General features: G+C 47.0%; 1 protein-coding gene across 2 annotated transcripts in view; it reads left to right on the top strand.

Annotated features, from left to right (window-relative positions):
- The window catches only part of SMOC1 (SPARC related modular calcium binding 1), a 424008-nt gene that overhangs the window by 218965 nt on the left and 189918 nt on the right, over positions 1-15125 (top strand). The window lies entirely within an intron of this gene.

Below are 15125 nucleotides of genomic sequence, written 5' to 3' on the forward strand. Positions count from 1 at the left end.
GGCAGGGTCCATTAACCTCAAAACCGCTTGTGCTGTAGCGATTTCCACTGTCCAACACCACCTTCGGTGTGCAGGGATAGTGGAAGCTACATTTTTTTTTTTTTTATCAGCGCTGTAGCTCATTGGGCTGCCCTAGAAGGCTCCCTGATAGCTGCATTGCTGTGTGTACGCCACTGTGCAAACCAACTGCTTTTTTCAAAGCACAAATCCTCTTGTTCCTTCCTTTCTGCACAGCTATCTTTTTTGTTTGTCCACACTTTTTATTTAATTTGTGCATCAGTCCACTCCTTATTGCTGCCTGCCATACCTGGCTGAGATTACTGCAGGGAGATAGTAATTGTAGGACAGTCCCTGTTTTTTTTTTTTGTGGGAGATTAAGATTGGCATTTCTGCTTGAGTGCCATCCCTGTGTGCGCCATCTCTCACTCAGTGGGCCATAGAAAGCCTATTTTTTTTTTATTTGGTTTCTAAATTCTTCCTGAAAAAATCATTTTATTTTATTTTGTTTCTAAAGTCTCCCTGAAAAAAAAAAAAAAAAAAATCAGTGGGAGATTAATATTGCCCTTTCTGCTTGTGTGCCAGTCTTGACTCCTGGGTGTGCCATCTCTCTCTCTCAGATAGTGGGCCATAGAAAGCCTATTTATTATTTTGGTTGATTTGGGTTCTAAATTCTACCTGAAAAAATCATTTTATTTTATTTTGTTTCTAAAGTCTGCCTGAAAAAAAAAAAAAAAAGGGAGATTAATATTGACATTTGTGCTTGAGTGATAGTCTTGCGTGTGTGGCATCTCTGTGATTTGGTGCCACAGAAAACAGAGTGTGTAACATTGTGCCTGATTTTCCTTGCGGTCTCACCAACCTGTAAAGGGATATCGAAATCATACTGAAGTTATAGCTCACCGTGTAAGTTGTTTGACAGCAACAAATAAAGTTACTTTGGTTAAGTTTTTAAAACAATGAGGAAGTCTGGTGGAAGAGGTCGTGGCCGTGGGCGTTCATTGTCAGCTGGTAATGATGGTAGTGGTAGTGGAGCATCAGGTGGTCGTGGGAAAAAAAATATTCCACCTAAGTCTGGAGCTGTGGAACCAGGTTCGTCGTCTGGCTACACAAGGCCTCGAACGCTCTCTTTTCTGGGAGTAGGAAAACCGCTTTTAAAGCCGGAGCAGCAACAGCAAGTTTTGGCTTACCTTGCTGACTCAGCCTCTAGCTCTTTTGCCTCCTCTTCTGAAACTGGTAAATGTAAAAGCAGCGCATCGTTTGTGGATGTTCACGGTCAGGGACAAGTCGCTTCCTTGTCCTCTTCAGCAAAAACAACAACAAGAGAGAAGGATGCAGCAGGCGACACAACGGGTTACTCCATGGAGCTCTTTACACATACCGTCCCTGGCTTAGAAAGTGAAACAGTTAACAGGCCATGCCCATTACAAGTAGATTCTGACATGGAGTGCACTGATGCACAGCCACAGCCAGACTACTATGCTGGTCCTTTGACTCAGACCACAACATTGCCCTCTCAGGGTACTGATCCACAATCAGACCCTGATGAGACTATGTTGCTCCGTCACGAACGCTATACCACCGACCAACACGGTGACACAGACGAAGTTGCACATGAGCTAGAAGAGGAGGTTATAGATGACCCAGTTGTTGACCCCGATTGGCAGCCATTGGGGGAACAGGGTGCAGGCGGCAGTAGTTCTGAAGCGGAAGTGGAGGAGGGGCCGCAGCAGGCATCAACATCGCAACAGGTTCCATCTGCCGGGCCCGTATCTGGCCCAAAACGCGTGGCAAAGCCAAAACCTGTTGGAGGACTGGGTGGCCATCCGGTTAAAGCTCAGTCTGCAATTCCTGAAAAGGGATCCGATGCTAGGAAGAGTGCAGTCTGGCATTTTTTTAATTTAACATCCAATTGATCAGCGCAAAGTCATCTGTCAAAAATGTTCAACTAGCTTAAGCAGAGGTCAGAATCTGAAAAGTCTCAATACAAGTTGCATGCATAGACATTTAACCACCATGCATTTGCAAGCCTGGACTAACTACCAAACGTCCCTTAAGGTTGTAGCACCCTCGGCCAATGAAGCTAGTCAGCAACGCAACATCCCTTCCGTCACTGTAAGGCCACCATTTTCCGCACCACCGGCAGTATCTGTGCAGGTTTCTTTGCCAGCCCAAAGCAGTCAGGGTCAGGGAATCACCAGTTTTGTAGGAGGAAATACTGCATCTAGGGCACCGGCGGAAACAATACCGTCTCCAACCGTCTCTCAGTCTGCCATGTCCACCGGCACACTCGCTAGTTCCACGATCTCCAGCTTTCCAGTCCAGCTCACCCTACATGAGACTCTGGTTAGAAAAAGGAAGTACTTATCCTCGCATCCGCGTACACAGGGTTTTAACGCCCACATAGCTAGACTAATCTCGTTAGAGATGATGCCCTACCGGTTAGTTGAAAGCGAAGCTTTCAAAGCCCTGAAGGAGTACGCTGAACCACGCTACGAGCTACCCAGTCGACACTTTTTTTCCAGAAAAGCCATCCCAGCCCTGCACCAGCATGTTAAACAGCGCATCGTCCATGCACTCAGGCAATCTGTGAGTACAAAGGTGCACCTGACTACAGATGCATGGACCAGTAGGCATGGCCAGGGACGTTACGTGTCCATCACGGCACACTGGGTGAATGTGGTGGATGCAGGGTCCACAGGGGACATCAATTTCGGGACAGTTGTGCCTAGCCCACGGTCTAGGAAACAGTTGGCTGTAGGCGTTCGCACCCCCTCCTCCTCCTCCTCGTCCTCCTGCAGAAGCGAGAGCTCTTCCACAGACCGCAGTCGCCCAACCACTCCATCGGCAGCTGACACTGTTGCACACCAGTTGTCCCATTATGGGCCAGCTACTGGCAAGCGTCAGCAGGCTGTATTGGCTATGAAGTGTTTGGGCGACAACAGACACACCGCGGAAGTTCTGTCCGAGTTCTTGCAGCAAGAAACGCAGTCGTGGCTGGGCACAGTAGATCTTGAGGCAGGCAAGGTAGTGAGTGATAACGGAAGGAATTTCATGGCTGCCATCTCCCTTTCCCAACTGAAACACATTCCTTGCCTGGCTCACACCTTAAACCTGGTGGTGCAGTGCTTATTGAAAACTTATCCTGGGTTCTCCGACCTGCTCCTCAAAGTGCGTGGACTTTGCTCACATATCCGCCATTCGCCTGTACACTCCAGCCGTATGCAGACCTATCAGCGGTCTTTGAACCTTCCCCAGCATCGCCTAATCATAGACGTTGCAACAAGGTGGAACTCAACACTGCACATGCTTGAGAGACTGTGCGAACAGAGGCGGGCTGTTATGTTTTTGTGGGAGGATACACATACACGGGCAGGCAGTAGGATGGCAGACATGGAGTTGTCAGGTGTGCAGTGGTCGAAGATACAAGACATGTGTCAAGTCCTTCAGTGTTTTGAGGAATGCACACGGCTGGTTAGTGCAGACAACGCCATAATAAGCATGAGCATCTCCCTAATGTGTCTGCTGATGCAAAGTTTGACGCACATAAAGGATCAGGCGTCTGCACCAGAGGAAGAGGAAAGCCTTGATGACAGTCAGCCATTGTCTGGTCAGGGCAGTGTACAGGATGAGTTAGCGGGCGAAGAGGAGGTGGAGGACGAGGAGGATGATGGGGATGAGTATATTTTTAATGAGGAAGCTTTCCCGGGGGCACTGGAAATTGGTTGCGTGGCAAGGCCGGGTTCTGGTTTTTTGAGGGACACAAGTGACGTTGATTTGCCTGAAACTGCCCCTCAACCAAGCACAACCGCAGATTTGAGAACTGGAAGTTTGTCCCACATGGCGGATTATGCCTTACGTATCCTCAAAAGGGACACACGCATTACTAAAATGATGAACGATGACGATTACTGGTTGGCCTGCCTCCTTGATCCTCGCTATAAAGGCAAATTGCAAAATATTATGCCACATGAGAACTTGGAACTAATATTAGCAACCAAACAATCAACTCTTGTTGACCGTTTGCTTCAGGCATTCCCAGCACACAGCGCCCGTGATCGTTCTCACACGAGCTCCAGGGGGCAGCAGACCAGGAGTGTTAGGGGTGCACACATCAGAAGTGGCGTTGGACAGAGGGGTTTTCTGACCAGGTTGTGGAGTGATTTTGCTATGACCGCGGACAGGACAGGTACTGCTGCATCAATTCAAAGTGACAGGAGACAACATTTGTCCAGTATGGTTACAAACTATTTTTCATCCCTTATCGATGTTCTCCCTCAACCGTCATTCCCATTTGATTACTGGGCATCAAAATTAGACACCTGGCCAGAATTGGCAGAATATGCATTGCAGGAGCTTGCTTGCCCGGCAGCTAGTGTCCTATCAGAAAGAGTATTCAGTGCTGCAGGTTCAATATTAACCGAAAAAAGGACTCGTCTGGCTACCCAAAATGTTGATGATCTAACATTCATTAAAACGAACCACAACTGGATTTCGAATTCTTTTGCCCCACCTTGCCCGGCCGACACCTAGCTTTCCTATGAAAAGCTCTTGCCTGTGGACTACTGTGAATTACTTTTCTAATGTCTAATTTGCTGCAGCTGAATGTCCAGCATACGACATGTTTACACCTCCCTAAATGGCCAAACTCCCCACACGGGGCCGTGGTATCGCGACTTGGCGCAAGCACCCGTGAGAGTGCTGTTTGTCTGAAGAGGTGGGTGTGCCCGCTTTTGGTCGACAGCACTGCCACTGGGTCCCTCATAGTACAATAAAGTGTCTCTGGCGGTGGTGGTGCGCACCCAACGTCAGACACACTGTTGTAACATGAGGGGCCCTGGGCCTGTACCGCCGGCCACAAGAGAGTTCACCCACCTCCAGGTCAAACATTGCTCTACCACTTCCACAGTTATCTCTCACACTTCCACCAATGTTTAGTCTATGCGCTGACATCCTTCCATTTCTGCCACTGACAATACCATTGTGTTGACATGTATGATGGTACTTAACATAGTCAGGGGCAGTGTCCTCTATTTACCACAGTAAATACTTTGCGCTAAATTAGTAGGTCTGAAACTACGCAGAGGATCCCACCCCTGTACCTAATGATTGCACCCTTTAGTGTTTTCGTTTTGTTTTAATGCGAGACATTCACATTTATTTATTGTTTTGGACTACTAACTGGCAGACACTCATTACAATCGGCCTCCGCTGACCAGACCACTGCTGCCCGTGTACCCCTGGAACCAATTTTAAATTGCCTACAGCCAGCCCAATTTATTATGTTAGGCCTTCGAAGCCTGTCTGCGGTCCCTCCTTCCACTAGGCCTCCACTGACCTGTCTACTGCTGCCTGTGTACCCCTGGAACCAATTATAAAGTGCCTACAGCCTGTCCAATTTTATTATGTTAGGCCTTCGAAGCCTGTCTGCGGTCCCTCCTTCCACTAGGCCTCCACTGACCAGACCACTGCTGCCCATGTACCCCTGGAACCAATTTTAAATTGCCTACAACCAGCCCAATTTATTATGTTAGGCCTTCGAAGCCTGTCTGCGGTCCCTCCTTCCACTAGGCCTCCACTGACCTGTCTACTGCTGCCCGTGTACCCCTGGAACCAATTATAAAGTGCCTACAGCCTGTCCAATTTTATTATGTTAGGCCTTCGAAGCCTGTCTGCGGTCCCTCCTTCCACTAGGCCTCCACTGACCAGACCACTGCTGCCCGTGTACCCCTGGAACCAATTTTAAATTGCCTACAGCCAGCCCAATTTATTATGTTAGGCCTTCGAAGCCTGTCCCTCCTTCCACTAGGCCTCCAGTGACCTGTGTACTGCTGCCCGTGTACCCCTGGAACCAATTATAAAGTGCCTACAGCCTGTCCAATTTTATTATGTTAGGCCTTCGAAGCCTGTCTGCGGTCCCTCCTTCCACTAGGCCTCCACTGACCAGACCACTGCTGCCCGTGTACCCCTGGAACCAATTATAAAGTGCCTACAGCCTGTCCAATTTTATTATGTTAGGCCTTCGAAGCCTGTCTGCGGCCCGTTCTTTCTACTACTCCTACACTGACCAGACCACTGCTGCCTGTGTACCCCTGGAACCTATTTAAAAGTGCCTACAGCCCAATATTTTTTTATGTTAGGCCTTCGAAGCCTGTCTGCGGCCCGTTCTTTCTACTGCTCCTACACTGACCAGACCACTGCTGCCCGTGTACCCCTGGAACCTATTTAAAAGTGCCTACAGCCCAATATTTTTTTATGTTAGGCCTTCGAAGCCTGTCTGCGGCCCGTTCTTTCTACTACTACTACACTGACCAGTCTACTGCTGCCCGTGTACCCCTGGAACCAATGTTAAAGTGCCTACAGCCCAATATTTTTTTATGTTAGGCCTTCGAAGCCTGTCTGCGGCCCGTTCTTTCTACTACTCCTACACTGACCAGACTACTGCTGCCCGTGTACCCCTGGAACCAATGTTAAAGTGCCTACAGCCCAATATCTTTTTATGTTAGGCCTTCGAAGCCTGTCTGCGGCCCGTTCTTTCTACTACTCCTCCACTGACCAGACCACTGCTGCCCGTGTACCCCTGGAACCAATGTTAAAGTGCCTACAGCCCAATATCTTTTTATGTTAGGCCTTCGAAGCCTGTCTGCGGCCCGTTCTTTCTACTACTCCTCCACTGACCAGACCACTGCTGCCCGTGTACCCCTGGAACCAATGTTAAAGTGCCTACAGCCCAATATCTTTTTATGTTAGGCCTTCGAAGCCTGTCTGCGGCCCGTTCTTTCTACTACTCCTCCACTGACCAGACCACTGCTGCCCGTGTACCCCTGGAACCAATTATAAAGTGCCTACAGCCTGTCCAATTTTATTATGTTAGGCCTTCGAAGCCTGTCTGCGGCCCGTTCTTTCTACTACTCCTACACTGACCAGACCACTGCTGCCTGTGTACCCCTGGAACCTATTTAAAAGTGCCTACAGCCCAATATTTTTTTATGTTAGGCCTTCGAAGCCTGTCTGCGGCCCGTTCTTTCTACTACTCCTACACTGACCAGACCACTGCTGCCCGTGTACCCCTGGAACCTATTTAAAAGTGCCTACAGCCCAATATTTTTTTATGTTAGGCCTTCGAAGCCTGTCTGCGGCCCGTTCTTTCTACTACTACTACACTGACCAGTCTACTGCTGCCCGTATACCCCTGGAACCAATGTTAAAGTGCCTACAGCCCAATATTTTTTTATGTTAGGCCTTCGAAGCCTGTCTGCGGCCCGTTCTTTCTACTACTCCTCCACTGAGCAGACCACTGCTGCCCGTGTACCCCTGGAACCTATTTTTAATTGCATAGAGCATCCTTTTTTTAATAGTAGGCGTACAAAGTCTGTCTGCGGTCCACTATTGAAATTGTCCTCCACTGCCCAGAGCAATGCTGCCTGTGTACCCCTGTAACCTTTTTTAAGCTGCAGTGAGCCACATTTTTGGTTTAAGGCCTACTACCTGTGTCTGTCTGCGCCACTCAATACAGCTGTGTTCCTTTGAAAAAAGCTGAGCGTCAATAGTCTTGTTTTCAGCCTCTAGGAATTTTAAAACTGCATTGGGGCTACAACTTTGGTAGGGCCTACTAACGGTGTCTGCCGCCCCAAGGTGTGCCCCAGGTTTCGTCCACATTGCTTCGATCTTCCTACTCTCGTTTAGTAGTTGGTGAAAACTACACTGCATTAGGTCTACAAATTTGGTATGGGGTGTAGAGATGGTGTGTTCCACTCCAAGGTGTTCCCCAGGTTTCCTCTCCATTGCTTCAATCTTAATGCTCTCGTTTAGTAGTTGTTGGAAACTACACTGCATAAGGCCTACAAATTTGGTATGGGGTGTAGAGACGGTGTGTTCCACTCCAAGGTGTTCCCCAGGTTTCCTCTCCATTGCTTCAATCTTAATGCTCTCGTTTAGTAGTTGCTGGAAACTACACTGCATTAGGCCTACAAATTGGGTATGGGGTGTAGGGACGGTGTGTTCCACTCCAAGGTGTTCCCCAGGTTTCCTCTCCATTGCTTCAATCTTAATGCTCTCGTTTAGTAGTTGTTGGAAACTACACTGCATAACGCCTACAAATTTGGTATGGGGTGTAGAGACGGTGTGTTCCACTCCAAGGTGTTCCCCAGGTTTCCTCTCCATTGCTTCAATCTTAATGCTCTCGTTTAGTAGTTGCTGGAAAGTACACTGCATTAGGCCTACAAATTGGGTATGGGGTGTAGAGACGGTGTGTTCCACTCCAAGGTGTTCCCCAGGTTTCCTCTCCATTGCTTCAATCTTAATGCTCTCGTTTAGTAGTTGTTGGAAACTACACTGCATTAGGCCTACAAATTGGGTATGGGGTGTAGAGAGACGGTGTGTTACACTCCAAGGTGTTCCCCAGGTTTCGTCCACATTGCTTCGATCTTCCTACTCTCGTTTAGTAGTTGGTGAAAACTACACTGCATAAGGCCTACAAATTGGGTATGGGGTGTAGAGACGGTGTGTTCCACTCCAAGGTGTTCCCCAGGTTTCCTCTCCATTGCTTCAATCTTAATGCTCTCGTTTAGTAGTTGTTGGAAACTACACTGCATTAGGCCTACAAATTTGGTATGGGGTGTAGAGATGGTGTGTTCCACTCCAAGGTGTTCCCCAGGTTTCCTCTCCATTGCTTCAATCTTAATGCTCTCGTTTAGTAGTTGCTGGAAACTACACTGCATTAGGCCTACAAATTGGGTATGGGGTGTAGGGACGGTGTGTTCCACTCCAAGGTGTTCCCCAGGTTTCCTCTCCATTGCTTTAATCTTAATGCTCTCGTTTAGTAGTTGTTGGAAACTACACTGCATAAGGCCTACAAATTTGGTATGGGGTGTAGAGACGGTGTGTTCCACTCCAAGGTGTTCCCCAGGTTTCCTCTCCATTGCTTCAATCTTAATGCTCTCGTTTAGTAGTTGCTGGAAAGTACACTGCATTAGGCCTACAAATTGGGTATGGGGTGTAGAGACGGTGTGTTCCACTCCAAGGTGTTCCCCAGGTTTCCTCTCCATTGCTTCAATCTTAATGCTCTCGTTTAGTAGTTGTTGGAAACTACACTGCATTAGGCCTACAAATTGGGTATGGGGTGTAGAGAGACGGTGTGTTACACTCCAAGGTGTTCCCCAGGTTTCGTCCACATTGCTTCGATCTTCCTACTCTCGTTTAGTAGTTGGTGAAAACTACACTGCATAAGGCCTACAAATTGGGTATGGGGTGTAGAGACGGTGTGTTCCACTCCAAGGTGTTCCCCAGGTTTCCTCTCCATTGCTTCAATCTTAATGCTCTCGTTTAGTAGTTGTTGGAAACTACACTGCATTAGGCCTACAAATTTGGTATGGGGTGTAGAGATGGTGTGTTCCACTCCAAGGTGTTCCCCAGGTTTCCTCTCCATTGCTTCAATCTTAATGCTCTCGTTTAGTAGTTGTTGGAAACTACACTGCATTAGGCCTACAAATTGGGTATGGGGTGTAGAGACGGTGTGTTCCACTCCAAGGTGTTCCCCAGGTTTCCTCTCCATTGCTTCAATCTTAATGCTCTCGTTTAGTAGTTGTTGGAAACTACACTGCATTAGGCCTACAAATTGGGTATGGGGTGTAGAGACGGTGTGTTCCACTCCAAGGTGTTCCCCAGGTTTCCTCTCCATTGCTTCAATCTTAATGCTCTCGTTTAGTAGTTGTTGGAAACTACACTGCATTAGGCCTACAAATTGGGTATGGGGTGTAGAGACGGTGTGTTCCACTCCAAGGTGTTCCCCAGGTTTCCTCTCCATTGCTTCAATCTTAATGCTCTCGTTTAGTAGTTGTTGGAAACGACACTGCATTAGGCCTACAAATTGGGTATGGGGTGTAGAGAGACGGTGTCTTCCACTCCAAGGTGTTCTCCAGGTTGCCTTTCCTGAGCTTCTATCTTCAAGCTCTTGTTAAATAGTGGTTAAATGGAACAACTGCATTTGGCGTACTAGTTGGTTTGGGGCCTACTAACAGTGTCTGCCGCTCCTTGCTGTTCTCCTGGTTTCCTGTCCTGAAATTCCATTTTCAGGCTCTCGTTAAGTAGTTGTTAATGTTAGACTGCATTTGGCCTACTAGTTGGGTTGGGGCCTACTATCGGTGTCTGCCACTCCTTGCTGTTCTCCTCCACTGAACAAAGCTGTGCCGCCTGTTTACTACAGTTGCCAATTTTGAAGTGCATTTCGACTACTTACTGATTTGGGCCTACTCTCTGTGTCAGCCTCTCATTCCAGTTGTCCACCACTGCAATGCCCCCTGGTTAGTCCTGTGTTACCAATTTTGAACTGCATTTAGCCAACTTTATTCTTTGGGCCTATAGCTGTGTTTCCTCTTCATCCTGCCCATTGCCCAGCCAGTGATAGATGAGTCTGCTGGTACATTGACCCATAACGCAACATTCCCCGTGCACGCTACACAACAAGATTGTGACCCTGCTGAAAGTCAGGTTCCTCTTCCCGCATACCATACCACCTTACACGGGGACAAAGAGGAAGGTGCAGATGAAAGTGCAGGTTCCTTCATCAGGTGGGGGGAGGAATACTAGTTGGCAACGTCACTGGCACAGGGCCTCTCATAGTACACAAAAGTGTTGCTGCCAGTGGGAGGCGCCCCCGCCGTGCAAACACACCGCTGTACTTTGAGGGGCCCTGTGCCAGTGCCAATGCCAACGAGTGGGCCCCCCCTGCTTGCTCAGATTCACAGCACTTGCAAAGTTGAAATACTTACCTCTCCCTGCTCCACTGCCGTGACGTGGTCCAGATTTCCTGGGCCCACTAATTACTTGAACCAGCCCTACCCCCCACAACTTTAGCCAAATGACCCCCAATTTCAAATGCCTTCCAATTATTATAAGGTAAATTACGATTGACAAGCTTCTGTAACAAGAATGGATGTTTTTGCCATTAAAATGGGCAGTGTAGGTGTTTTCCTGGCCTCCACTCACTGCCGACTATGCTCCCCCATTGACTTGCATTGGGTTTCGTGTTTCGGTCGATACCCGACTTTTCGCGATAATCGGCCGATTCCACTCGACTCGACTTCTAAGATAGTCGGGATTCGCGAAACACGGCTCGACTCTAAAAAGGTCAAGATCGCTCAACCCTACTCATTACTGGTTTTGGCTTACAAATACTGAGGTAAAAAAAACCCTCACCAAATCCTTAACGTGTGCACGTGGTCTGAGGGCTCATTCAGACAGCAGTTTTTCTCACATACAAGAAAAACGGATTGATTATTTCAATTAGACTTTGATCATAGTTTGGTCGTCAGTTCTTTTCGTGCATTGAGAAAAACTGAAGTCTGAACAAGCCCTTGACTGCAGCACTATCTCACCATGTGAAAGTCTGTGAAAATTAGACTGCACTTGGTTGTCATCAGAGCGTGGTCAAAATTTGTCATGGACCCATAGACTTGAATTGCCTATTTTGAGCTAACACCTGGACATGTCGCCACGATCCCCAGTCAGTGAAAGAACTATCCATAGACAATCACAGGTACAAATGCGGTCCGTGAAAGCCAAGTATAGCACTCGAACAAGAACATAGGATGTCTGAATGAGGTAAAAATAAACGTAAAGGATATCCTAAGCCTAAAAAATGTCAACAAAAAGTGTTCATGACAGCGATTATTCACGTGCCCCCATAGGTATAACCATGATCACAACTAAAAGAGTTAATAAAACATCCTCAATCTGGATAAGCTTTGGTGGAGGCGATTGCTGCCTGTGATGTATTAGGTCACATCAATCAGGGCGCATCAAATTACTTTCCTTGTAGGAGTCATTGAGGCTTAGTATTTGCAGGAGAGCAGTGTGTTGGCATAGGGAACAGATTACTACGTATGAAAGATAAAAAGGAACATTATAGTGGAGCCAGACAGTTTATCTCAAAGTGGGCGAAAAAAAACAAAAACACATATAACAGGCACAAAACACATGTACGCACAGACAAGATTTACAACACTTGAAAACATACACCAAAAGAGAAAACCCCACAGAAGTCCACTACACCTGTGTCTCCAGGATTATCCCTCTCCTCATGATGTAATATTAGTGGAACCTCACAAGCTCTAATTTCCATATCTTCCTGTGGGACTCGGCTCCCAGGTGACTTGCTTTGATATAATGCAATCAATGCCATGAGTTGCAGGTTACATCAAGTGGCTCCCATAGGAAATAAGTTAATATACTGGGACGCTGCGGCCACATGGCAAAAGTGGTTTGGTGCTAATTACATGCGATTCATCTATACCTAACGTGTAGTCAAAAATCCAAGAAAGGGTAAGGGCTGGTTCAGATTTATAATACGCCCAGGCTTTTTGGAGTCTTGGATAAGATTCATCCATTCAAGTCTATGAGTGCACAATAATAAAAAAAAAAAATCAAAGCAAATCCCATATAGATCATCTAGGGAGCATCTGATTTTTACGGATACCTTGCTATTACTAACCATATTTGATTACGTACATCTTGAACTGTTGAGGTGTAAAAAAGAATGCCACACTGACGTAAAAAATAGGTACACAACTGAAAATTGGTACAGTTTTTTTTTTTAATAAAAAGTGTGCATGTTTTGTTTACATGATCCTCTGATGCCAGTCTAAGGTTAAGATCCCACAATGAGTATTTGGTGCTTTTTTATATTGCAGCATTTCTGCACCACTCAGATTACTTGCATTTTTTTGGTTTCTGCTTCTTTTTTTTTTCTTTTTTTTTTTTGTGCTTCTTGGTATTTGACTTTTGACAAAATTATTGTCGTGTGTATTAAATGTGTTTTAATACGTTTCTGCTATGGAATTTCACTAAAAAGCATGTGTGCTCAAATGAATGGGTCTCTGCACATGTCAGCCTGTTTTCACGGACCATGTGTCCATGTGCAAAACAAGTATGCATGTCCGTTTTTTACCGGCAGCATGTACCGCAATACGTCCTGCACACGTGGACACAGAGAACAGTGTACACTCTCTTCCGTGTGCACGGACGGGCCGCTGGGGAAGAAGCGCTACTGTAATCTGCTATCCCCTGCGTGTGATGCTGAACCTGGCTTTCATCCATTGTACCCTGCTCTGCCGGCAGCAGCGCAAGCAGGGAGCAATGAATGTAAGAAAACCCGACGTGTGGTCCCCCCTATATTTTCCAACCAATCAGGCAAAACTTACAGGTGTGGGCTGCTATTCTCAGGCTGGTAAGGGACCATGGATATGGGCTCCCCCAGCCTTTAAAAAGCAGCCCGCAGCTGCCCAGAAAAGGCACATCTATTAGATGCGTCAATTCCGGAGCTTTACCCGGTTCTTCCCACTGCCTTGTGGCATTGGCATATGGGGTAATAAGGGCTTAATGTCACCTTGCTATTGTAAAGTGACATTAAGCCGGCTTAGTAATGGAGAGGTGTCAGTAAGGCTAATTTCACACTAGCGTTGTTCGACGCACGTCACAATGCGTCATTTTGCAGAAAAAACGCATCCTGCAAAGTTGCCTGCAGGATGCGTTTTTTCTCCATAGACTTTCATTAGCGACGGATTGCCACACGTTGCATCCGTCGTGCGACGGATGCGACGTTCTCTTGCAGTCCATCGGGACAAAAAAACGTTGCTTGCAACGTTTTTTTTGTCCGTGGGGTCTGCTTTTTCCGACCGCGCATGCGCGGCCGGAACTCCGCCCCCTCCTCCCCGGACCTTACAATGGGGCAGCAGATGCGTTGTAAAACTGCATCGGCTGCCCCGTTGTGATTTTACTTCACAGCATGCGTCAGGGGGCGCAGCTTCGATGACGGCACCGCTAGTCACCGAAGCTCCGCTCCCTGCATTTCATTCATTTCCCAGTCGTTTACAGCCGGGAGCAGCCGCATTAGCAGCACTCCTGGTTGTAAAATGTATTTCATTAAAATACTTTTTTCTTACTGTGTGTGTTTTATTAACTCTTTAACAACTGTGGGATTAGTAATGGATAGGTGTCTTATTGACACCTCTCCATTACTAAGCCGGCTTAATGTCACTTTACAATAGCAAGGTGACATTAAGCCCTTATTACCCCATATGCCAATGCTACAGGGCAGTGGGAAGAACTGGGCAAAGCTCTGGAACTGGCGCATCTAATAGATGCGCCTCTTGTGGGCAGCTGCAGAATGCTTTTTTAAGGCTGGGGGGCATATCCATGGCCCCTTACTAGCTTGAGAATAGCAGCCCGCACTTGTGAGTTTTGCTGGGTTGGTTGAAAAATATAGGGGGGGACCCACTCGGGTTTTCTTTCATTCATTGTCCCCTGCTCGCGCTGCTGCCGGCAGAGCAGGGGACAATGGATGAAAGCAGCGTTCAGCACCAAACGCAGGGGACAACGCTTACTGTAGCGCTGCTTCCCAGCGGCCGTCCGTGTGGTCCTGATGCAGCACACGGGCGGCACATGGCTGCCACACGTGTGCCACACGGATGTACCACATGAGCACACGGAAACGGATATCTCCGGTACCGATTTTTCCGGTACTGGAAATATCTGGATGTGTGAAACCGGCCTTACATGGAGTAAAAAAAAAGAAGTGGACGTGAAATTTCAAGACATTCAATCCACTTTGCTGGAACTGTAAGATGCTGTGTTTTTTGAAGCCACAAAAGCTGACCAAGAACCAATTGTGGGCACATCAGTATTTGTAAGCCGAAACCAGGAGTGGGTGATAAATACAGAAGTGGTGACGTGTTTGTATTATACTTTTCCTCTGAATGTTCCACTGCTGGTTTTGGCTTACAGATACTGATGTAAAATACTGAACATGTGAACGTGGCTTTAGGCTATGTTCAGACGTTGCGCTTTCTTTTTAAAGCAAAGTTAAAACTGTTTACAAACGCAGGTTTTGCTTAGTTGTTGCTGCGTTTTTGTCAGGGTGCATTTATCTCTTGTGCATGCGTTTTTGGCACTTATTCATGGATTTCAATGGGTGAAAAACTCTGCAAGAAGACATGCTTCATTTTGCAAAAATGCAGCTCTGACAAAAACAGGAAAAAAAAACTGTGTGCATGAGATTTCTGAAATCTCAGACTTTCCTGGTACTGTGAAACTCAGATGAAAATTAGCATTTTAAAAAAGGTGCAAAAAAA

This window comes from Ranitomeya imitator, chromosome 1, assembly GCF_032444005.1.
Source record: "Ranitomeya imitator isolate aRanImi1 chromosome 1, aRanImi1.pri, whole genome shotgun sequence".
NCBI classification, from domain to species: domain Eukaryota; kingdom Metazoa; phylum Chordata; class Amphibia; order Anura; family Dendrobatidae; genus Ranitomeya; species Ranitomeya imitator.